Source organism: Pinus tabuliformis, chromosome 5_2, assembly GCF_031772625.1.
Source record: "Pinus tabuliformis cultivar Carrire ecotype Pingquan chromosome 5_2, CPIR1, whole genome shotgun sequence".
NCBI lineage: Eukaryota > Viridiplantae > Streptophyta > Pinopsida > Pinales > Pinaceae > Pinus > Pinus tabuliformis.
In genome coordinates, this window is record NC_142306.1 from 97,726,532 (window position 1) to 97,753,153 (window position 26,622).

Consider the following 26,622-nt stretch of genomic DNA (forward strand, 5'->3'; position numbering starts at 1 on the left):
ATTGATACCAGTGCCTTATGGATTCAACGATCTTGCTAGGGAAATTAAGACCAAGCAATCGATTTGCAACTGTTGCTTAGATGAATGACTATCTTATATGAAATGCAGATCCTAAAACTAATGTGAGATGCAAGAATTTTGGTTAATTTTAGTTAAATGCCTACTTTTATGTGAATCCTTCGATCCTTTCTGTGTTGAGCCTGATTTCGTAGTAATTGGCAGAGAGAAAATAAGGCGAAGCACACTAAGGTGTGATTAACGATACCTCTCCTGAAAATCTAACATACTCGGTGCCTTCGGCACTGCAGAGAGCTGTGGCTTTGACGACTGCAAGGTCACCGTTTTAAGTACTATTAAAAGCATGCTTCTCAAGCAAAGATGGATGGATACCTATCTCTCTATCGACCAAGCTTAGGCTTGGAAGTAAATTTTATTTATGCAAAACTAACTTATATGCAAATGCACCAGACGATGAGAAGAAGTTAGACCTGAGGATTAGAAACACTTGTGTCGCAAAAGCTCTTAAGCAACAAAATAAATTGCTCGTTTTATTGGATGAAGACTTAAAAATAAACCTCTGAAAGTATTGCAATTAAACCAGAAGCTTATTTCAAATATATTTTGATACAATTATAGCTCAAAGAGAACAAAGACTTCTTTGCTATCAATGTCAATATATTCTAAAAAAATATTCAGTTTATGTAACAAAAGATACACATTTTATCACAATTCCATGACAAAGTATTTAATTTTCAGAAAATTAGTTTTTAGGACAACAGTAAGAAAAAACTTTATGACAACAACAATATGACAATGAAAATAGTAAGCTATCAATGATATCTTTATGCCCAAAAATTTCCAAAAAGTTTCCGAACTTGCCCACACGAATTATAAAAATTTTTCAGCCTGTTATGATGTGATTTCTAGAATTATATCAAATTTGATATACTTATTAAAACCAACAATTAAAATATGAAATAAGCCTAATGATGAATGCCCAACTCAAGAAATTAATTCCTTAATGTATTAGACAACATAGGAACTGATTTTAGGCTAACCCACATGAAATTTTGCCACTGTTATATTTCAGACTTCAGAAACAGAATTATTCAGATATAACAGTCACCAAAAATGTAGATCTAGGCCAAATTTTTGATACATATCAAACATAAATGACTTATTAATGTAATTAGCAATTTTTTTTTTGTTAATTTCAAACCACTTAGATGTGTTTTTCACCACTACTAGAAAGGTATATGACTGCTATAGCAAACAGTGAGGAAAAAGATGGTTTAGAGATCAAACCCTTAGGCCCTAGGCCTTAAAGATCACTTGCCCAAGTTACCAAAAAAAAATTCAATACCTGAAACACAATTTTTATCAATTTTTTTGCAAAAACCCACCAATGATTAGCTTCAGAAAATCAAATATTCAAATCAGAAATGGAGCAAGGGGAATCTAGGGCCAACGAGAGCTAGCATTAGGCCGAATAGGACTAGCGTTGGGCTAAGAGAAGACAGATTTGGGCTTAGGAGCTCCAAAATTTGTAACTCTTATTTTGCTTCAGATCTTTAGATTTATTGCAAAATCTTTAATGGCTGGCCTTGAAAATGTACTTGGGATAAGATATTGCCCTCTAGGGCTTAGATCTGTTTCAAAACCCCAAGATCTGAAGATTTTCTTGATTGATTCCTCAGATCTATTCCTGCGAACAAACTTTGAGCCCAGATCTTGCCCTCCAAGGTTTAGATCTAGCTCAGATCTGAAGATTTTCTTGGCTGATTTCTCAGATCTATTCTTGCACAAGTGAAAAAAGAAAAACCCAATACCCAATATGTACAAAAATAGAAAAATCCTCAAAACCCAAGTGTCAAAATTCAAAATTATGTTACAAAATTTCAGATCTACACAAGTAAATAATATATCTATACAAATAATTTACATATCTATTCAAATAATTTACAGATCTATCAGATCTGAGGAGTATGGGTCCAACTCTGCTCTCAGATCTGATAATCTAAGGCTCTTAATAGCTAGATCTATCAAAATTTCCACAAAATATTTAAAATATTTTGAAATTTTATAGAGGTACTAGCCCAAAAACACCTTGCAGGAAAAAAAAAGAAAGAAAAAAGAAAAAAGAAAAAGAAAAAGAAAAAGAAAAAGAAAAAGAAGAAAAAGAAGATTATTGTTAGATAAATCCTGAGGCTTATATGAAATAGGCTCTTCAGAAAATATGTGTTGAGAGTTGGCTGGTCCAACCGAAGACTATCCCCAAACGATCAATGAGAACCTGAGAGATCTTTTGCAAACACTAGATCAACCATTAAATCAAGTAGAGAAATTGAACAACAATAAAATTATGAAGAAATAGAGATACCTGCTACTTCAATCAAAATTAAAAATGTTACCCTAGATCCAACAAACTGAATAAGATATCTGTATCCAGATTATTCTAAGAGAGCTATTGATTGCTAGTTTTCACATAATATTAAGTAGAAATTAAAACAATGTTACCATAAATTAATGAAGAGGAACCTTACAACACGTTGAAACTCCAAAGACTTTTTCATTAATTCAAAAAAGTATACAAAAGAGCTTGAGAGCTTAGTACACGTTCCAGAGATCGGATAGATCAACTGACAAATGACCTCCTATTTAAAGATAAATCTTCCAACGGCTAATTCGAGTGATCATCGTCAAAGCAATCTCTACTGTTGATGAGGATTAAAATTTCTTTTAATTTCATCCGTCGAAATATTAAATTCTTGAGGAAATTCGAATTTTTCAATTAAATGCATTTTAATTAACTCAAAAATAAAAATTTTGAGTTAATTTCCTCAAAAATTTGACTTTGACTTAAATCCCAGGGACCAAAGGCTTAAAATTTAGCAAGATAATTAATTTACCTTAGTCCGGGACTTTTTAAAATTTGAATTTTAAGGACTGACGAATTTTGCCTTTGGAAAATTTAAATTTACTTGGGACCTATAATTAATTAAATTTTTGGCTTACGATTTTAATTAATTTTTGGCCAAAAAATTTAATTAATTAACCTATGAGGGGATAAATTATTTTTCCAACCCTCAAGACACTTTACATCATAATTTTTATATCTTTTACATCATAAAGGGGAAAACCTATTTGTAACAGACCTTCACAGACTATCCATTTCTGCGGCACAAATATAATCCAACAGACCAAGCAATTTGTAATAAAATAACCTAACCAAATAGTTAGGATTATTCCCAGATCACTTTTACATAGACTTGATTTATAACACTAGGACTTGCCTAAGATCCTAGTGATAAAATCCATTCCGGCTTTGGGGAAAGGTTGAAGGAAAACTCTGCCGACCATTCGAGAATGGATCGGTGAGACAAAAAACCTCCCAGAATGTAGATGATCACCATAAAAGTAGGTTTACGTAGGCAATTACATACACGACACAGATTTGTTGAGATTATTTACATTATACACATGCAGAATGGGTTTACATTATAACATGATGATCAAGCTGATGATGATAGCTGAACGACACTGACACGTCAATCATGCGCCATTTCTTTTGCAAAAAAAGGGGGTGTACTGCTATGGGTTGTTGACACATGGCGGTCAACACAATGTATGGGAAAAGTGCAAATCCTCCTCATTAAATGCACTTGTAACTGTCTCATTCAATTCGATTTGTAACTCTCACCAAATATTTTCTCATGGCTAAGTGTAACTCTCTCTCTCACTAATTCATATTGTAACTCCTCAAGACAAGTGTACCTTTCTCTTTATTCTTCGGATAAGATACGCTTCTCCTCAAGTAATTCTTCCCTCATGGAATTCGATTATCTTATTATTGGTTCAAGGCGTGAATTCATTTTGTGACTTCTCTCCTTTCTCATCTATTTAAGTAGGAGAAAGTGAGAGTTGAGTGAAGCATGTTCATTGTGAAAAAAGAGAGCTAGTGTGGAGTGTGTGCAAGAGAAGTGTGAGAGCAAGTGAAGAGTAAGGGAAGAGCTAGAGCAAGTGTGAAGGACAAGATTTGATCAAGAGAAGAAGATCTTCAAGTAAAGAGCAAGAACACTTCAACAACAAGTTGATAAGACATTAGTGATTTTATTCATCCTCATTCTCTCTTTCTCTTTGTACTCTGCTGAACAATTGAAAAAATCTCATAAAAGAACAATCATTTGGGTTTTCCTCTTGTGAGTTTTGCCTCGGTCATTGCACCTAACTCTTAGTGTCTTATATTTGTGTTTTACTGTCTTCATATGATTCTTAAGTTTATGTTCTCTCTACAATCGCTGATCTGAAAATTTTTGAAGAAGAAATCTGCATTCTAGGTAATTGCAACAACATAGAACATTTATTTTTTGCAAATTACATTCAGTTTTTTGCAAAGTACATTCAATTTTCTGCAAAGTACATTCAATTCCATTCAATTTTCTACAAAGTACATTCAGTTTTTTGCGTAGAACTTTCAAGTTTCTGCAAAGAATTTTAAATTTTTGCATAGAACTTTCAGATTTTAACACCTGGCTTGAGCAACAAATGTAATAGGTTATCCTTCTTCATGCTTTTGAATTCTATCTCTAGATATAATCCTAGACTCCTCTTGATTGCACTTGCCCAATAACTCATAAAATGTGGGAAACTTGTCATTGTTGCTAACGGTTGTGATATATGTCTCTCAAATCATAGGGAGGCTTCCAAGTGTGGTCAACACCAGCTCTCTATCAAATATACTTTCACCAACATACAAAAGTTGATCCTTGATTTGAGATATCCTCATGAAGAATGCTTGAATGGTCTCATCGTTGTTCATCTTGATGTCCTTCAGTTGATTCTTCAAAGCAAAAATATGGGTCAAGTTGTTGACTTTATACATCCGAATTAGCTTATCATATATTTCCTTGGATTTCTTCAGCTTGGATACATAAGTGATCAAATGATCTCTCAAAGAATCAATAATGATTTTCTTGGCTTTGATATCACCTTTCATATACTTGGACTTGGCATCAACATCAACATTTTCTAGAGGCTCAGGTACCTTGCCTTCAGTATACTCCATAATATCATTCTCTTCCAATGTCAAATCCACCCTAGCTTTAAAAGCAACAAAGTTGGAGTCATTCAAGTTCTCCTCTATCTTGAAGTATGAGGTAAACATCTTGACCAAGTCAAATGAACTTCAACAACAGATAAGATATCTTTAAAGGGGTGATTGCTCTTGTCTCCTTGGGCTTGTCTTTACCTCAACTTTGATCCCATTTTAAATTTCCACAACGTTCTATGCTGTAACAATCACTTAGACATTTTCTTCTTTTAGTAGCAATCACTTTCCAATTTATTTTTAATCACCCAATAATAGTAAACAATTGTAGATAGAACATTAAACAACATGCACAATAGAAGACAACCAAGATCAATGAGACATAGAGATTTAGGTCAAAGACTAGGGAAAAACCGCACAAGGGGGAAAACCCAACCAAATTCTTTTTCTTTTAGATATTCATCAAATGTTCAGCAGAGATACGTAGTCCAAGTACATTCATCAACTAGTCAAAGATCAAAGCCTTGAATATCCAATTCAATAATCCAATAACTGGTGAATGATGAGCAACAAAGTCAAATTTGGTGAAAGTACTAGTCTTGCAATTCTTGACCCTGTCAAAGTCCAGTTATCTGTAGTCTATGACAACCCTACCCCGTCAAAGTCAACGATCAGATGTGCTCCAAAAGCTTTGGTCAAAGAAACAATAAGTTTGGCCTTACTTGCTTGGTCAAACCTAGTCAAAACAAATCCAAAATTCCTCTAGTGATTTGGTCAAAGTCAACAATCAACTTGTAGTCAAACTTAGCTTCAAATTTGTGGTTAAAGATGGTCAAAGTTCCTAGGTCAAATTGGTCAAAGTCTCCTTGAATTCGGCCTTCCAAATTAGATCAAAAAATTTGGTCAACCAAGTCAAATAAGCCCCAAGTCAAAGATGCCCAAAAATTGAAAGTCAACTCTAGTCAACAAACTTCTCTCTCTCCATTTATTCCATATTACACGGAATGCTTACTAATCTTTGTCATAGTGCTTCTTAAAAGAACCTTTCATAAGTATGGATCTTCCAGGATCATGATGATCCACTAAGCAAGATGACTTCCTCTAACATAATGTTAGATAATGCCTGGATGATCAATATGCGAAATGGTCTATCTATTCATTTATTTAGATGATTTCAGAATTTCTGCAAACCAACTTAATCATGTAAATTCTATACATGCTATTATCATATGCTTCTCTCTATGATGCATACTATCCTGATTCCTAAAGATCAATCTTCATAATGAACTTGACAATTAGTGAACCTTGTTTAGTAGTAAAGATCCTTCACTTCTTCCTTGTTTGTCTTCTTTTCAGGTTCTCCCACCGCTTCGACTACATGAGCTTCACTCCTTTCCTTTCTCTTGTTGTTTTGTTGGTTTGCACAATCCCTTTTAAAGTGTCCAAACTCATTGCACTTGAAGCATTGCACCTTGGACATGTCTTTCTTCTTGGGATTACCAAACTTTCCCTTCTTTAACTTCTTGACTTGGGCTAGAAAGGCTTGAGATTGCTCATCTGATCCAATATTATCTTTGACCTTGATCCTTGATTCTTCCAATATGCACTGAGCCCAGAACTCATCAAAGGGAGTTGAATCCTTCTTGGAGTAGATGCTTGTTGGAAAGCTACTCCATTATGGCGACAATGCATCTAGTACACAGATGGTTATTTCGGAATCAATAATTGGTTCCCCAAGTCCTTGTAGATGGTGTCTTAGTTGAGAAACTCTCATGAGAAAGGATGCCACATCCTCATTCTTTGATTTCTTCATTCTATATAATTTTTTCCGCAAAGACATCTTTTGTCTTGTTGTACTTATAGAGTATAGATTCACCAACTTTTCATACATTTCCTTGGAAGTCTTCATGTTTGTAATAAATGGAACAAGAGAATCCTTAATTAATTCAACCATGATCCTTTGAGCCCTTACTTCCCCTTTCTTATACTTTGCTAGTTCTTGTGTCTTGTCCTTTCTTGGTTCAAAGATTTCCCCATTAACATATTCCATTACTTTTGTTCTGTGAGTATCAAGTCAATTCTTTTCTTCCATGCTAGATAGTTAGATGCCTCAATGAGCTTATTTCTCTCCTTGCAGAAAGAATCCATCTGACTTGAAGATTCAAACATGATGTAATAATATGATGCTTGATGACCAAGATTCTCCTTGATGATGTCTTCATCCTTCTTGTTGCCTTCAAGATCCTTGAACAATCTTCAACAATGTCTATGAAAGATGTTTCTTGGGATTCTTCTAACAACAACTTCGAATATCCTTGATGTCTTATTCAAAAATGCCTTCCAAATAGATCTTCTTTCAAGAGATGTCAACACCCTTCTTGAACTTTTCCTTTGATGTAGTCTTGATCATAGTTTTAAAAACCGGCCGACTTGAACTGAAAATCGGTCAAACCGGCCAAAACACTATGTTCAAAGGCCGATTTCGCCCAAAATCCACAAAAATTGGCCCTAACCAGCTGGTTTAGGATGAAATCGACTGGTTTATGGTCAAACTGACCGGTTTATTGACAAGGTCGCGATAGATCCACACGATTTCATTTAGGAAGCTTTCTGGGTGTTTTGGAGGGAAACTAAGGGTTGTTTCGCTCCAAAAACACCCTCTCCAAGCCTTTAAAAAGAGCTCACCCCCTCATTTGCCTCACACATCTCATTTGGAGTTTTTATGAGTTTGATTGGGAGCTTGGAGAGTGTTGAGTTTTTGTTGGAGTAGTCATCTTGGAGGCTTGGAGTTGGAGTTGGAGTTGGAGCTATTTGGAGATAGTCCATAACTGTTAGTAGAGTTGGCATCTTCAAGAGGAGGCTAAGGAAGCCACTTTGCATTTCCAGGTAATGATTTTTTTTGAAAAGTTCCTCATTTCACTGTTGTCCATGTATGAATTTTTTTTATGTGTTCTATGCTATCAAATCTCTAGTTCTTTGCTATTAAATTTTGTAGGCTACATATGCATTTTTTCCTAAATTTATCTTAGGTTTTCCATTTTTCTTAGTTGCAATTTTTTTTAAATGGCAGATTTCTTTGCAAATTTTAAGTATTTCAAGCCAACATGGCTTCAAAAGCCAAGGACACTGCATGGGCTCATTGTGATGTGATTGATGGAAAAATGATATGCAAAGTTCGCAATAGACCTATTGGAGGTGGGGGTATTCTCAAGTTGAAACACCACTTGGCTGGGATAAGAGGCTAAGTAAAAGCCATGTGAAGCACCAAATGAAGTGTTAGGTCCTATTAGGGCAGAATACCTTCCCAAGTTTCAAAAATTTGAGGAGAATAAGGCTAGGGAGAAGGTCATTCAAGATGAAACTGCAAGGAAGAGGGAATTATTAGAAGCCATGAAAGAGAGTGGTTATGATAATTATGAGATTCAAGTCTCCTCTTCTATCCCTTCCTCCAATGACCCCTTTCACTATGTTCCTCTTGCTCTTGGCCAATAATATAAAGGTACAAAGAGAACAAACATCCAGAGTTATTTCTCATCCTCTGCCACCACTGCCTTTGCTAATCCCGCTTCCTCCCAGCCAAGTCGTCAACCCACGTTGGATCAACCTTGGAAAAAACAATGCAAAGAAACTTCTTATCATTACATTGCTAGATGGTGGTATAATTCATATATCCCATTTAATGTTGCTCGCTCACTTTATTACCAAGCTACGTGGGACTCTGTTATAGTTGCAGGAAAGGGCTTCAAAGGCCTTACTAAGCATGACTTGAGGGGATTTCTTTTGCAAAAAGAGATTTATTCAATTGATGAGTATTTGGCTGAGTATGGAGAGTCATGGCTCAAAATAGGTTGTTCCATCATGTTAGATGGATGCACTGATGGAAAGAACTGTACTATCATTAATTTCCTTGTTTCTTGCCCTCAAGGAACCATGTTTTTGAGATCAGTTGATGCATTTGATAAGGTGAAGGATGCAACCCTTCTATTTGAGCTTTTGGATGATATTATTCAGGAAGTGGGGGAACAAAATGTTGTGTAGGTCATCATCGATAATGCCTCAAACCTATGTTGCACAAAACTTCTAGGAACTTGGCGTTTCGGGATGTACCCGTTCCCGAAACTCCAAAAGTCGGTTGAAACTTGACCGAAACTCGACCATTATGTAATCATCTACGAGAGTTAATATGAACTTGGTTTTCTTTCTAGATTGTTATATATGGGTCTTATTCCCTTTTCTCTTGCAAGATAATGTGCTATTCACTCATTTATAAATTTATTTATATATATATATATATATATATATATATATATGACGTTTTGGACAACGTTTCAGCTGACCCTTCTATTTTTGGGAGGTGACGTTTCTAAACGTACTCGTTTCGGAAACTCCGAAACATTTCGACGCTTCATGCAAACCTAGCCTCAAACTATGTTCTTGCTGGAAAGTCCAAATATAAGACTATGTTTTGGACTGTATGTGTTGCACATTGCATGGACCTCATGCTCGAGGAAATATGCAAAGTGGAGTGGGTAAAAAGCATTGTAGTGTGCCAAGTGCATTACAAAATACATCTGTAACCACTCATGGATATTGATCCTAATGAGGAAAAACACTGGGGGGCGAAGAGCTTGTTAGGCTTGAAATTATGAAATTTGGAACTCACTTCCTCACCTTGCAATGTCTCAATTCTCGACAAAAATCACGCAGAAAATGTTTTCTTTTGATGATTGGAATGAATCTCGGGTGGCTTGTAGACAAGATGGCAAAGACACCAAAAATACTGTTTTTGACAATTATTTTTGGGAAAGGTCTGCAGAGCTTGTGAAAATTACCGAGCCCCTTGTTAAGGTGCTAAGGATGGTGGATGGGGAAAGATTGACCATGGGCTATATTTATGAGGCTATGGATCGGGCAAAGGAATAGATATGGGCAACTTACAAGGATAGGTTAGGTAAATATGGCCATGTATGGGAGATCATTGATAATAGATGGAACAATCAACTCCATCATCCTATACATGCAGCTGGGTATTTTTTGACCCAAAGTATCATTATAAAGTTCGGCTAGGAGATCTGCAGGATGGGGAGGTTAGAGGTGGATTGATTGATTGCGTGGAGCGTATGGTCCCTATCCATGCAGATGAGTTGGAAATACATAAACAACTTACTCTTTTCAGTATGGCAGCTAGTACCTTTGGAAAAAACTTGGCAAAGATGGCAAGAGATGTGGATCATCCAGGTAAGTAATTCCAAATAGTTTTCATTTTCAAATTAACTTGTTTACAAATTTACAATTCAAATTATCTATAAATACTTGTAATTTGTAAAGAAGTAGTGAAATGAACTAAGTTACTAATTAATGTCTTTTTCTTTGCAACACATTGTTGGGAGTCATTTGGTGGCCAATGTCCTCAATTGCAAAAGTTTGCAATTAGAGTGCTCAGCCAAACTTGTAGTGCTTCAGGTTGTGTGCGCAATTGGTTTGTTTTTGAGCACATACACACGAAGAAGAGAAACCATTTGGAACAAAAACAGTTAAATGATCTTGTCTTCGTGCAATACAACCTTTGACTAAGGCGGAACCAATTGATGAACAAAACACTTGATCTAGATCCCACTGTGTTGGACGATATTGATCCAACATCAGAATGGGTGGAGGAGATTGAAGATCTTGTGTTTGATGTTGATTTGGATATTGACATGGCATTAGGGGGAATGAAGCAGATTTTGTAGCGCCATCAGAACCAAGATTAGTAGCTGCATCAAGCAAAGGCAAACAACCAATGGAAGGCACTAGTCGTGCTACTCGACAAACTCATGTTTCCATTAGGTCCACTTCTATTGTTATTGGTGGCAGTGTTACTAATGAAGTTGCAGATGAGGCTGAGGCATCCTCAAACTCTGAACCAGATGATGTCTATGTAGCTCCTATTGATGAACCTGTGTCTAGCAGTGGTGTTGAATTTGATGATTGATCATATGTAGACTTGTTGTCTTGTAGTAGGCCAATGGCCTCATAGCTTGTATCATTCTTTTTGGACTTTATAGGTTATTTAGAGCCTCATTGCTTATGTTTTTTGTCGATGATATGTATTGCACTCGGTGCCATTTTGATATATTCACCTTTACATGGTATATAGATGAGCAAACTTTGCATATTTTGTCTCTATTGGCTTGGAATCATGGTTTTAAATCTTAAAAATAGTTTTTTCATTAAAAATTAATTATTTAATGTATTTATTTATCTTTTTTTTAATCAGTTCATTGAGATCTGACCTGTCCCGGTTTGACAGAATCTGGTTTGAAACTCGGTTTATTAGGTGGACTGGTTTGGTCACCAGTTCTGGATTTTAAAACTATGGTCTTGATCTTCTTCAGTAGAAACCCTCCCATTAGGTCTTCTACCAATGAGTCCTCAATCCTTCTTGAAGCCTTTTTCTTCAGCCTTTTTCTTGAGAGTTTCCTTTTTCCCTTCCCTTGACAGGAAATTCCTTCTAGTGTCCTTCCAGTTGCCTTCCTTGTTTACCTTAGCTCTGATACCATGTTGGAAAATTGATAGTGGCAACTATTAATCTTATTTTCTTTAACCTTGATATTTGCTTGTGAATCTTATTTATCTTCTTTAGTTAGATCTTTTCATCAAACAATATCAAGAACAATAATAGCAACAATAGAGGACACAAATATTAGGCTCTCAGCCAGGGAAAAACCCCTCCAAGGGGAAAACCCAAAAACTCTTCTCTTCTTAGAATCTGCTTCAAATGAGATACAAAGACCCAAACCCTAGACCAAGTCCTTCTCCTAGTACCAAGTCAACCCTTCCTCAAGTCCATCTTTGATTCTGCAACAACTAGCTTCACTGTTGCAACTTCGAGATGCCAGATTCAATACTGCAACTCATCCTGCAATTTCGTCCTTGCAACTTCTTTGGAAACCGTAATCCAACCTCCTCTTGAGATCTTCTTTGAGCAAGACAGCGCTCCCAAGGTCAACGAAGTCAATATAGGGTTTTATCCCTTCCAGCTACAAGGTTCTGCACTTCATCCTATTGCAATTCAGACCTGCAGTTTCAGCCTCCTGCAACACTAGAAACCCTAGATCTTCGCATGTGTGAGAGAAATAGAGCCCATAAACAAGACAATTCATCCTTCTTCCATCTCTTGGACCTTCGTTCTTCTTCTTCCTGATTCCTAGCTTCAGATCAAACTCTTTATTAACAAATCAAACTTGTGAAGTAAGTGCCAAATGACATCGAACTGCTTCTGTATATAGCCTTCTTGAGGGGTCGAATTCCCTCCTTTAGGCCAACTTGATATTCCCTGGCCCGACTTGTACTTTTGGAGCTTCTAGGATTTTCTAGAATAAAAATTATTTCTTTTCACAAATATATTTTGCCCAGAAGGGTCTTATAAACATGGCGACTCCTTTGACTCATGACAATAAATCCTAAGACCTAACAAACCCTAGAAGCACAAAGAACATGCTTTTACCTAAAAGACCATCAATAATGAGTATGAAACCCATGTTTTAATAATAATAAATTTTCTTTTCTTTTCTTGTTTGTTACATAGGATACATATTGAAATGAGTACAACATTTATGAAGAGCGAAACTAGATACATTTCTCAACTCATCCAACCTATCTAGATCTCTCAATCCTATTGCGACCATCTTTGGAAAATCTGTGAACTCAAATAATCTGGAGAAAATTAATAAACTGGATTATGAAACCCTCATGCTTTCTTGCAGTCCCCACGCTGCTTTACTCCTACAAAACCATTTTGCTGCAAACCCTTTGTGCTAGATTTGCTCTACGAAATTTGATTTACCACTGGAAATCCTTTCTGGCAACCTTATTGCCTGCTGCTACTCACTGAGACAACTTCAATTCCTCTGATTCACTTCCCTGGACTGTAAATCGAATTGGTGCCTCTGAAATACATAGTGGATGACTGGTCTGCGCAAATCATGTTCTTCATTGCACTGATCTCTATGATCTGCACCAACCTTGCTCTAGAGCTACTTCGATCTGATCTGCTCTGATACCATGTGAAATTTTCATGAATTGCAACAATTGGAAATTGATATCCTAAGTTATGTTGTTTATTTGTCTTCTATTAATTACTAACAACGAATATCGATAAACTCACATTGCAATTCTTGACTAATAAAAATACTCTGCGGAAAATAAAATATACTGGAACTGAGAAATAATGCACACACAAACACAATAAATTTGACAATAATATTTTTGGACAATTGTCCCTGGAAAAACCCAAAAGGGAAAACCAATGTAATATATGAGGGGTTATATTATTCTTCAGCAAAATAGAGAATTACAACTGGTTGTCATAGAATGGCAAACCTCGTCCATTATACAGATTTTATCTCACTAGAAATATATCTAGGAAATTACTTTTCCCTCCAACAAATCGATCTGGCCTCCTCCAAACCACTCGCAATCTTCTCTAGCACTCGCACTATTTGCCTGGAATGTGCACTACTTGCTTAAATTAATTCGCACAGCCTTGAGGACTCACGCCTTTTAAGTCGATTTGCCCCCCTTTGCTTCCCGAAGCTACTTGCAACTCCTTCGACAACTCTTCTGGCGACTGGAAGTGGAAACATTGCTCCTACTACACGCACTAGTTGAATACGTCTTCCCTATTGGAAAAATTGACCTCCCTTCCTTATACTGGAATGTTGGAAAACCTCTTGAGAATTTCTCCGGAAATTCTCATTATTGAAACCCCTCTGCTCACCATTGCAACTGGGTAAGTCGAATTGCTCAAATGTTCTCTTTGTATTCTCCAACCCCATCGACCCTGCTCTTATAATCTTTTGTTGGGCAATCAATGTTATGCTCTTAACCTGCAGAGTAATACCCAAACACAAAATATGCGAAGAAAATATACCCAGAACATAGAATATGCGAAGAAAAGATACCCAGAACACAGAATAACAATGATTTTATTATTCAGAGAGAAATGTTCACAGGCCTCTTCGAGGGGGCAACCTCCAATAGAGCAGAGCTCGATTACAAAAACAAGACACGATACTCCTCGCAGGGAGTCTCTATCCTTTATATATGATTCATACATGCAATACCACGGGCCAATACCGTGGGTTTTATTAATACCATCTATCTAATACTACCGCCCATTTGCAACTAACTGTGGTCCCGTCATTAATTGTGGGTTAACCACTTACAAATATTAATATGGGCTTTATTGACTCTTGACTATGACGTGATCCCATGACATAAATAAGGGGGTTAGGGTGGGACCCTAACATGCCCTCCCCCTTAAGACTAGCCTTGTCCTCAAGGCTGAAGTTGCGGAAACTGTTGAAGAATAGTGGCTGGTTCCCAAGTTGCATCTTCCGGAGAGGTGTCTTTCCATTTGACGAGGACCTCCTTAATCTTGCGGCCGCGCAGGTGCTTGTCTCGTGTGTTTAGAACCTGTTCGGGTTGAAGCCAGATTGACCCTTCTTCGTCTAATTCAGGTAGACTGGTTTGAACTCGGCAATTGTTCCCAATCACTTTCTTGAGGCACGATACATGGAAAACTAGATGGATTTTTGCTATAGGGGGCAAAGCCAACTTGTAAGCCACTTCTCCAATGCGCTGAAGTACTTGGTATGGTCCATAGAATTTTGGAGTGAGCTTTTGACAACCCTTATCTTTGAGTGATGTTTGCTTATATGGTTGCAGCCTCAAAAGACCTGATCCCCTTCTTGAAATTGGCACTCTGAGCGATGTTGGTCGACTTGTTGCTTCATGCGGTTCTGAGCTTGATGAAGATTCTCGCGAAGATGGGCGAGCATGGTTGCGCGGTGTTGTAGGAGTTGATCCACTGCTTGTACTTTGGAGCATCCCTTGAGATAAGAAGTAGGGGAAGGCGGAAGTTGACCATAGACTGCTTCATAGGGAGTCATTTTGGTGGTGGCATGATAGTTGGTGTTATACCACCATTCAGCCAGAGGTAACCACTGTGCCCAAAGGTGTTGCTTTTCTGAAGTAAAACACCTAAGGTAGGTTTCTAGACATTTGTTGACAACTTCGGTTTGACCATCTGTTTGCGGATGATATGAAGTACTGAGTTTGAGTTGAGTCCCTTGTATTCTGAAGAGTTCCTGCCAAAAATTGCTGGTGAAGATCGGGTCGCGGTCGGACACTATAGAAGTGGGCATGCCATGTAATTTGAAGATCCGATCCATGAAAGTTTGAGCAACCGAGGTTGGTGTAAACGGGTGGGGTAGGGTGCAGAAATGAGCATACTTCGACAGTCGGTCCACAACCACCATGATGACTGACTTGTTCCTTGACTTTGGAAGACCTGTAATGAAATCCATAGAAACCTCCGTCCAAATTGAGGCCGGAATGGGCAATGGTTGTAAGGTGCCTGGTGTGTTGACAGTTTCCCCTTTGTGGCGTTGACAGACATCACATTCGGCTACGAAAGTAAGGACATCCTTTTTCATGCCTATCCAAAAGAATGATCTTCTGGTGCGAGCATACGTCTTCTGAAAGCCCGAATGTCCTGCAATGGGAGATGAGTGCAATTCTGCCAAAAGGCGACTTTTGAGGGTAGATGTTGGCGATATTACGACTCTGTCCTTGTAGCGAAGAATATCATTCTGCCACGAGTAGCCCTTGCTGGAATTAGGATCTACCTGCAATTGAGAAATGAGTTGGGAGAGCCCTGTCTGTGAAAACCATTCCCTGCGAGCCTCTTCAATCCAGTCTGGAATGGGAAGGGAAATTGCGAGCAGAGTACTTTCCTCCTCAAATTGGCGCGATAATGCATCTGCTACACTGTTGTCTTTCCCTTTCTTGTAAATGATCTCATAATCATATCCCAACATTTTGGCTAACCATTTATTTTGTTGTGGGGAGGATAGGCGTTGCTCCAAAAAATATTTAAGACTGTGATGATCTGTGCGGATTTGGAAACGTCGCCCCAATAAGTAAGGTCGCCAGGTCTCGACTGCATGTAAGATGGCCATCATCTCCTTCTCGTAGGTAGATTGGCCCAGATTCCTCCCACTAAGTTGTTGGCTTGTGAAGGCCAATGGTCACCCTTCCTGCATTAAGACCGCCCCAATATCTGTACCCGAAGCATCACATTCAATGACAAAGGATTTGGTGAAGTCAGGTAGTGCTAAGACTGGAGTGGTACACATGGCGTTTTTGAGAGCGGTAAATGCCTGTTGTGCTTCCTCGGTCCAGAAGAAGGAATTTTTCTTTAGGAGTTGAGTGAGGGGCTTCGCTATGCGGCCATAGTTGCGGACAAATTTACGATAATAGCCCGTGAGACCCAAAAATCCTCTCAAGCTCTTCAAAGTCTTAGGTTGAGGCCATTCTTGCATTGCCTGGATCTTTTTGGGGTCCACCTTGACACCTTCACGCCCCACAATGTGGCCCAAATACTCAACTTCTTCTATGCCAAACGAACACTTAGACATCTTGAAAAATAATTTGTGCTTGCAGAGCAGTTGCAAGAGTAGATCTACATGCTGAAGATGTGCCGCCCAAGTGCCACTATAGATGAGAATGTCATCGAAGAAGACAAGGACAAATTTTCTGAGATATGGTTTGAGGATGTGATTCATAAGACTCTGAAAAGTAGAAGGAGCATTACAGAGACCAAATGGCATGACCAGGAACTCATAATGGCCTTCATGAGTTCTGAAAGCTGTCTTGGGAATGTCGACTTCCTTCATGCGAATTTGGTGGTAGCCGGAGTGAAGATCCAACTTAGTGAAGAATTGAGCCCCATTGAGTTCGTCCAGCAAATCGTCAACCACCGGAATGGGAAATTTATCTTTGATGGTCAACTTGTTGAGGGCCCTGAAGTCGGGACACATCCGCCACTCCCCATCTTTCTTGAGGACCATGACCACTGGGGATGAATAAGGACTAATGCTGGGACGAATGACACCTGCTTCCAACAATTCCTTGATGATTTTTTCTATTTCATTCTTTTGAGTGAACGAATATCTGTATGGCCGCACATTTGGGGGTTGGGCCCCTGGAACGAAGGTGATGCTATGATCATGTTCCCCTCGCGAGGGTGGAAGCTCATGAGGCTTGTCAAAGACCGTCCGATGGGTGTTTAAAATCTGCTGCATCTCAGGATGAATTGGCAGAGACCTGGTTTCGACTACTTGGATGGCATTAAATTGAGCTACCACTCCATGATGGCCCTTTTTTAAGAATTTTTCCATCCGATGCGAGCTGATGACAGAGGGGGCTCCCGCCTGGAGGCCACGGAGGGTATGTGTGGAGTTGTTCTGCTTAAAATTCATATATAACTCCTGGAAATCCATTGTGATTGGCCCAAGGGTGCGGAGCCATTCAGCGCCTAGGACAATGTCGCATCCCCCCATGTGTATGGCAAACATGTGGGTTTTCAACTGATAATCCCCCATTTGAAGTTTGACATTTTCACAGCGGCCTTCACATTTCATTGTGCCCCCATCTGCAATTTGGACTTGGAAGTTAGAAACTGCCCGTACAAAACAATGCGCTGCTTCGGCGATTTTTTGATGGATGAAATTATGGGTACTGCCACTATCAATCAAGACTATTACTGGGCGATGTTTAAGAAAACCCCTGATTTTGAGAGTTTGAGGGGAAGAGATTCCTGCCAACGCATTGAGCGAAATAACTGGTTCGTCAGATACAATCTCCTTTTGGTTGTCTTCTTCGATCGCCTCCGGTTCCTCAAGAGGTGGATCTTCCTCGGTGGAGCTGTAGTCAGTGGCATCTATTTGAAAAAACTTGGGCTCCTTGCATTTATGACCAGGGGAATATTTTTCATCATAGTAGTAACATAGTCCTTGCTTCCTTCTTTCGGCCATTTCCTGAGGTGACACCTTTTGGACCTTAAGTGTCTGAGTCGTGTTGTGAGCTTGTGGGGGACGACCTTTAGTGGGGAAATTGGGGCGGCTGTATTGGGCTGTTATGGCACGTTCCACCTTACGGGCTACCTGGCAAGCCTCCGTCCATGTGGGAGGGTGGTGGAGTAGAACTTGAGCTTTGATGGCTTCTTTAAGACCACTGATAAAACATTCCGTGTAGAACTCATCTGAGAGATGCTGAGTGCGGAAGGCTAAGGTTTCAAAAGCGGTGATATATTCATCCACTGTACCCGTCTATCGGAGCTTAGTGAGACGGCCCAAAAAGGAGTCTCCCTGTACAAAGCGATCTTGAAGAGCTTTGGCAAATTGTGCCCAACTTGGAAAAGGTCCATGGTGACGTTGATGCCATTCCGCCCATTGCCATCGTTCATTGTCCAAGTACATGGTCCCCACTCCAAGCTTAGTCCAATCATCTTGGAGACGATTCAATTTGAAATACTGGTTCATTTGTGCTAGCCATGCAGACGGGTGAGAACCGTCAAATTTCCACATATCCAACTTGGGAGGTCGCTGACTGGGTGGTGAATGGGTGTGCCAGAGGTGAGGAGAGTGGCTAGACTCACCCTCATGGTGTTCATGGTCATTATACGGTTCCTCGAGAGCTGGCTCCTTGCCCTTATCGAGTGCTTGCCGTACCAGGCTAGTTAGTCCGTTAAGCGTAGTTTTGAGCTCGTTCATATTTGTTTCAAGTTTGTCTAGCCTTTCATTGGCCATTGCTTGAGCTCTAGTTTCTACCATACACCAACTTGATGAAAAATTGGGACCGCCAAATTTTTTTTTCTAATAAATTGAATGGTACCACCGTGCTCAGCTCGTCGTCCTGATGCTGATGGGCTAGATCACAAATAAGCGCCTTGGAAAATCTCAGACCTTTTTTTTTTTTTTTTTTTTTGTCTGGAAAACTCCTAGCGGAGTTTTACTCCTTCCTGATCAATACAGCAGTCGCCAAATCCTCAAAATGTCAATGCCGCCAAAAGTCCTGCGAAAATTATATCCAGGTACAGGAACCCTTCCCAACTACTCTGATCTGGTGGATCTGAGAGATCTGAATGGTGGAACAACTGCTGCTGCTGATCTGATGGAGCTGCGGGACTGATGTCTGATGCTGCGGCACTTGCTGGTCTGGAATAGATGATGTGTGATCCCCCGATAGAAAGGGAACTATGGTCTTGAGGAGTGTCAGGTGCTACAGATCGCAATATACATAAGGGTCTGACAGTAGTACTCGGCCCAATGTTGCAGGGCTCTAACTAAGGAGGATCGACCGTACCCTTAGCTGTACAACCCGACTACCCTATCGTACGGGCGAGTAATCTCTCCGAGTGCTGTTCTCGGTGTACTGTAGCCACAAGACGGCCGAAGGTTTATCTATGGCGAGGTTTCAAGGGAGCTAGGGGGCTTCCTATATACCCAGAGGGTACGTGGAAGACAGTCCGTGCGCGGTTCTGTCTAATGCGCTACTACTCGAAGGGGTACCCACAGGGGTTACAAGGGAGTCCAACAGACGTGACCACCTCTTGTATTTCCTGCGTGCATGCCTCCCCAAATCTGCAAGTTTATGCGCTTAACGACAGATCCCGTGGTTTAAAGACGCCGGAACACGTCTCTAGCCAAAATTTTTTTTGCTAAAAATTGGAGATCCCACCGAGCCCTGGAAAGTGCTCTGATACCACTTGTTATGCTCTTAACCTGCAGAGTAATACCCAAACACAGAATATGCGAAGAAAATATACCCAGAACATAGAATATGCGAAGAAAAGATACCCAGAACACAGAATAGCAATGATTTTATTATTCAGAGAGAAATGTTCACAGGCCTCTTCGAGGGGGCAACCTCCAATAGAGCAGAGCTCGATTACAAAAACAAGACACGATACTCCTCGCAGGGAGTCTCTATCCTTTATATATGACTCATACATCCAATACCACGGGCCAATACCGTGGGTTTTATTAATACCATCTATCTAATACTACCGCCCATTTGCAACTAACTGTGGTCCCGTCATTAATTGCGGGTTAACCACTTACAAATATTAATATGGGCTTTATTGACTCTTGACTATAACGTGATCCCATGACATAAATAAGGGGGTTAGGGTGGGACCCTAACAATCAATGACCATGCTCACATTTCAATCGATGGCTAAGATAGTCTTGACTCCATCAAATCACTTTTCCGGAAATTTCTAGAGCAAAATCGTTTTTTCTCAATTAATCTGATTTAATTAACCAGTTTTCCTAAGCCAGACTTATGAAATATTTAATAATTGGTCAATGAATCTAATCGAGGTGTTTCTAAGGCGTTTATCACAAAATCTTTTCTGGCTTTTGTAGATGTTGTGTTCCTTAGTCTCTTACACACCATGGAGACTAGAACACCTGTTCACTGCTACCGAAACAAATAGTTATGTCACCCTAATTTGGATTGGGGTGATGATGAGGGTTTTACTTAATGAATGGACAATTGTTGATGAGGAGATGGCCTTTCAATGCAGAACACTCTTTTGAGTCGTGACCCAACTATGGCATGTTTTGATATAGTTATACACCTTTAGAGGATGACATCATCTTTGGAGGACCTTTTTCTCACACGCATGGGCTAAACAGAAGAATTTTATTGTTGAGATGACTATCATTTAGGTTGGCTTGTGACCTACTTAACTTATAATAAGGTATTTTATTATTTTTCAGGCTTGTGGCTAATTTTAGACCTAATTTGACTTGTTGTCATCCTATAATGAAGGGAAGTCGATTTAGGAGGGTTTATTGTTACACACGCTCATTTAACTCATTGAGAGAGAGTGTGCCCTAATATTTTTTTCTCTCGGATGCAGTGGAGCATTGATGTAGCTAATTGTCTTGGGGATGATATTATGCTTGGAGGGATTTTTTGTTGGATTGATGAAGTGATTCTATGGTGATTTATGTGACCTTTTTGCAAGTAGTCTTCCATTTTGCAATTGCTATAAAATCAGGGTCTCATTGAAATGTTCATCTTAATGTATTGAATATTTTATGGCTCTAACATCTAGTTTTGCAAAATTTTCGCCAATTATCCATTAAGGAAATTTATAGCCTTCCTTGACCTTAAATCTCCAATTGATTAAAAATCGCTAAGGTTTTGGTTGAGAGGTTATTGTCTCTCTTAACTTGCTTGAATGAAGGCTTCAACCGTAGATCTTTCCCTTTGACTCTATTAGCGCAAAATACAAGAAAGGAATGAGTCTAATTTAGTGGGTCAATCCTTAATTAAAAAATAAACCTTAATTTTTTCCCTAGGTAAACTAGGGTTTAGGTTGCGGCAAAATATACATTTAATAACATAAAATATCTTTAACCTCATAGTCCTAGGGTTAGGCTTTGCATCTTCTAATTTGAAATAGTAAAATATCATTTTATATGCATTTTTCCGCCACCTTATGATAAGCCATCATCAAGCACCAACATCATAACCAACATTGTCAATTTGCAAAATAGCAAGGCCTGGACTAACAAGCTCTGACTCTCCACTAGATTAGAGCACAATGTAGAGAGGCATGCATTTGGACACCACCACCACTGCCTCTCAAGGAACATATTGTTATTTTTCCATGATACTAGAGTATAGGATATAATCTTACCATCATTGACGCTACCAAACCAAGTATCACAACAAACTACTTTGCACAACGGAACAATATACAATAGTAAATCAACACATGCACAAAATGTACACAACTTTTTATAAATTTATATAACAACCCAACTTTGTTATATTAATCAATCTGATAATACAACAGTTTGGGTCTCTCGTACCAGGGATAATGGTCCTCATACATCCATTGATACAAGATATATGACAACTAGGGCTCTGTGTCTGTCATGATGACCGCCAATGTACCTAGAAAAAGATACTCTGATCATCTGGCTGTAGCATGCTCTCTCAGCTCCTCTAAGTCATACCCTGTACATATTTGCCTGGTCCTTAGGCTTCTGATTTGCAACACTTGCCTATATCAATGCACCAAGTCCATCTTTCCACTGAATCTCGACTCCACCTGCTCTCTCGTTGGTCGTTAGTCCTTCAACGCATCAACACATTGAGACTCTTGTCGAGTTGTTCACAACTGCGTTTGTTCACAACTCCAATTTGCCCATTGCCGCTCCTCAGCGACTTAGGGACTTCAACCCACTATAGTCTTGCTGCGCTGCACTAGTGAAGACTAACATCGGGCACAGAGGGTTGCCACCTATCATTCCAAGATGTCCTTCTCCCACAATGAACACGGGCTAGAAGGATTGCACTTCTTCTGCTATAGATGTCCTTCTCCACAAGGCAAGTCTATGGCTGCTTAAACTGCTCTCGGCTGATTATACCTATGACCTCTTCTTCTGCCACTTCTAACAATCCCTTAGTCCTTCAAGGGGCTTGTTCCTTAGGGCTTGACGCAAGACGCAAGCCTCTACAATCCTCCCAAGTTGTACTTTAGGCTGCTTCGTCTTTGCGTTTGCTAGCAGCCACCTTAGTCCATCAAGGTGCTACTCTAGGCCTTACCTCGTCCACTCTCACGCCGCCTTGCAAGAATCGACAAGCATCCAATACGTTGTCCAATATGGACCCTTCAGATTTACTCACTCACCATCAAACTTGATTGATCTAGAGCTTTGATAATGTTGTCCTTTGTTTTGCAATAGAGAAGATATTGCACAAACCTAGGCTCAACAAACTGCTATAGCATCTGCTCACTTGTTAGGGCATCTAACCACTACGATCACCCTTCCTCTTGGTTGTTAACAAACTTCACAAACTGTCCAACCTGGACCCACATCCATCTAGCAAAACAAATCAACTCAATACATCATCAAACATACCTCTAGGCTGATGTGACATTATTGTATGGTTCTGCTATTGGTTAGGGCTTCTAACAGTCCATGTCGACCCTTCCTCCAAGCTTCAAGATCCTCATCTCAGTTGCGGCTTCCCTCCACAAGGTCACAACTCCTACAAGCTCATTGTTATGGGCTAATACCAGCCCCAAACCTGTCCTACGACCCCTCTCTTCTTGAGGTATGGGGCTCGGTCTTGCTCCAACAACGTATACAAGTCTGCGATTGCCTTTTCTGAGGTATGCCCACACATAAAAGTCACCATAAACTTGCCCAAAATTCCCTCTAGCAAAGCGGTTTCCCTCTGCAACTAATCAGTGTTGCAATACACACAAAAGTGACACCAAATAATCCTCCAATCTATGCGGCCTAGTTGCGAGATCCCTATGGCCTCCTCAACAGTCACAAAAGAAACCAAAACACGCTCCTTTCTCCTTCCTGAGGTCTGCCTCTAACCTGCGTCAAAAAAGGGATGTATGTCTCTTGATTTGCTTCTTTGGATGTGTCACAAATGAGTTCTAACTCACCTCTTTTTATACAAGACCCTAGGGCAACATCTAGCCCATCTAGGGCCTTCCTTAAGCTAAGCCGACCCTTCTTCTTGAGCCACCTTTTCCCACACATAACTTCAAAAATTAATATATTCATTTGTAGAGTTCGAATTTACATGATTTTCATTGCCTCCACCTGCGCTCGAGGTCCTCTATCATCTCCATCACTGACATCACCAAACCTCATCACAGTTTCACACCCACATGATTGGGTGCAAAGCCCACAGACTTGAGTTACTAGCCTACAAGTCACTTTTGTGTGTCAATTCCTCCACAACCCACTAGCCTAGGGTTTGGAGTACGTCCCAAGCTACAAATCTCAACACATACCTCATCTGGATGTTCACTACGTATGTCCTTACAAGACTATTCTTATCTACTATTCCCAATCCTGAAAGAATATCGGTCGTCTTCAACTACTCTTATCTTGGAAACCCTGCCCTATCCTCAAAGAGTATCGGTCCTTGGGACTACTATCTTAGATTCCCAATCCTTAAGGAGTATGTTATAGACTATGGCAATTTTTTCTAGGGTTTATAGATTTTTATTTTTATTTTTTCTAGGGTTTATAGATTTTTATGTTCACTACGTATGTCCTTACAAGACTATTCTTATCTACTATTCCCAATCCTGAAAGAATATCGGTCGTCTTCAACTACTCTTATCTTGGAAACCCTGCCCTATGCTCAAAGAGTATCGGTCCTTGGGACTACTATCTTAGATTCCCAATCCTTAAGGAGTATGTAATAGACTATGGCAATTTTTTGTAGGGTTTATAGATTTTTATTTTTATTTTTTCTAGGGTTTATAGATTTTTATGTTCACTACATATGTCCTTACAAGACTATTCTTATCTACTATTCCCAATCCTGAAAGAATATCGGTCGTCTTCAACTACTCTTATCTTAGAAACCCTGCCCTATCCTCAAAGAGTATCGGTCCTTGGGACTACTCCTATCTTAGATTCCCGATCCTTAAGGATTATGTAATAGACTATGGTAATTTTTTCTACGGTTTATAGATTTTTATTTTTAGCTTTCAGTACAGTGATAAAACTCGATATATTCTTTGAACAATCAAATTCCCTTCCAATGATATAACAGAAACAATGTAATCAGTGATATAAAGTTTCAGCTCTGTAAGACAAAAATGATCTAGATACTCATGTATAGATTCTTGAGTAATAGAATTGGATGCCCTTCCTGGTCTTCCAGCTAAAATAACTGTGGCTCTGATACCACTATAATGTGCTATGAAGATTTTCCCTAGGATATTAGGGTTTTTCAATATAATTTTTCTCGTTCAATTCCAACAATCAATTTCAACCAATCAATGTGTTTCCAGCAATAAGCTTTACAGAATTATACCAGTATTGGATTTAGTATAATAACTATAAGTCCAATAATTCAATCCACATAACCATTGGATTCAAAATCAGATCAATGGTTCTAGTCCATATAAGAAGGTGAACCGTGTTCTACAGAGATCAACAAACAAATTACAGTACATAAAACTTCAATCAGAGAATATAAAAACTACTAGCCTATATAAGTTTTGGATGTGGTTCCTACTCAGTGTGCCAATCCCATCCTGAAATGGCCACAACCTTACTTCTATGATTTGATCCGACTTTGTATTTTGCATTCTCCTCCTGTATGGAGATCAAATTGCAAAAGTCAGTCCAGTATGCCACTAATTGAGCTTGGACAAATTCAATGAAATTCATTAGATCCACAACAATGCCTACAACGACACTGGCCTCTTCAAACCACAAGATCCACAATTAGTAAACATGAATTTGCTTCCAACCTTCTCAAAAAATGATTATAATGTTCCTGTGGTCAAATCCCTGTCTCGCTGAGCATACATGATGGATTCGGCCTTACAAAGTTAGGGCTAGGCTTGTCAATACCCCGAAAACACTCGGGAGGTTTGATTCTTCAGGAACGCTTGGGTTCCGTCTCAAGAGGGCCCCTTCGCAACTTATAACTGAACATATCTCAAAAAGGTACCTCGTTGTCCTCTTATTGGTGCCCAAAATAGCGTCTGAATTTAATAGGGAATGCACACCCTTTCAGATGAATGTTTCTTGCCAAGACAAGGGACAAGCAAACATTCGATCCCTTTCAAATGAATTGTTTTGTGCCAAACAAAAACCAAAGACCAACAATCTTTGCTTCATTTTCCAAGTCGAATCCCTGTTCCAAACCAAAAAATAAACCAAACTGCTACAAAATCTTTACCAACTTTGCTACCTTTCTACAAACTTCGCTACTTTAGTAAAAAGGGTTCTTGTAGCTAGAATCAGAGAGTAAGCAATTCAAACTTCACTACCCTTCCACTAGTCTATCTGTGCCAGAGTGAAGGATCGAATATGATTTTTCGCTGCCTTTCCAGAATTCTTTTTCTGTGTCAAACCAAGAACCCAAACAATCAAGAAATTTCGTTGTCCCTCTTAAAAGCCTTTCTTGTGCCAGAATAGAATGAAGAAAAAAGAAAAAGAATAGAACTGTGTCAACTAGGGTGGAATCTTTCACCACCGAATTTGACAAGAAAAAGGGGTCTTAAAAGCCTAAGAGATAGTGCTCAAAAACAAATGAAATTATCCACAATGATGATCCAAAATGAATTCATCCCTCTTATATTTATAGATTTCCTAGAGGGGTCCCTTCTTCCTAAATGATTGAGAAAACTTTATTCCAAACCCCAACTTTGGGTTTCTTCGCCCAACCGCCTCAAAACTTGCCCAAACAGTGCATATTTTGCAAGTTTCCCCTTTATTGAGGACTATAGCGTCGGGGATTGATAGGCTATTTCGTCCCTTGGACAATTAATTTCTCGGGAACATTACAATACCTCCTTCTCGACATTGCTTGTCCTCTGAGAGGTTCTGCTGTTGCCTGAACTATTGCTGTTGTTGTCCCACAACCTTGCCAATCTCTACTTGTGATTCTTCATTTGTTGGAACTTCCCTTATATTTAGAGGATGTCGAATGGAAACCATTTCCCCAGTTCCCAAAAGTGACTAAATGGAGGGCCTACCGACGCCTTGATTTTCTCCACTTTGCTTCTTACACTATCCTGCTTAGTATAATACACTTTAGAACTAATTTTGCTCCTTTGTCTCAATCACGAGGGGCCCAGCTTAGTTGCCAATCCTCGAGTTGGTCTTTTCTGCGCCTGTACTCCATTTATTGGATCGACTTTATCTCTAATCTCTGGAGCTTCCTCCAGG

General features: G+C 39.3%; 1 protein-coding gene across 3 annotated transcripts in view; it reads left to right on the forward strand.

The window, feature by feature from the left end:
• LOC149157695 (protein ALWAYS EARLY 3-like) overlaps nt 1-26,622 on the forward strand; it is a 422,957-nt gene that overhangs the window by 81,576 nt on the left and 314,759 nt on the right. The window lies entirely within an intron of this gene.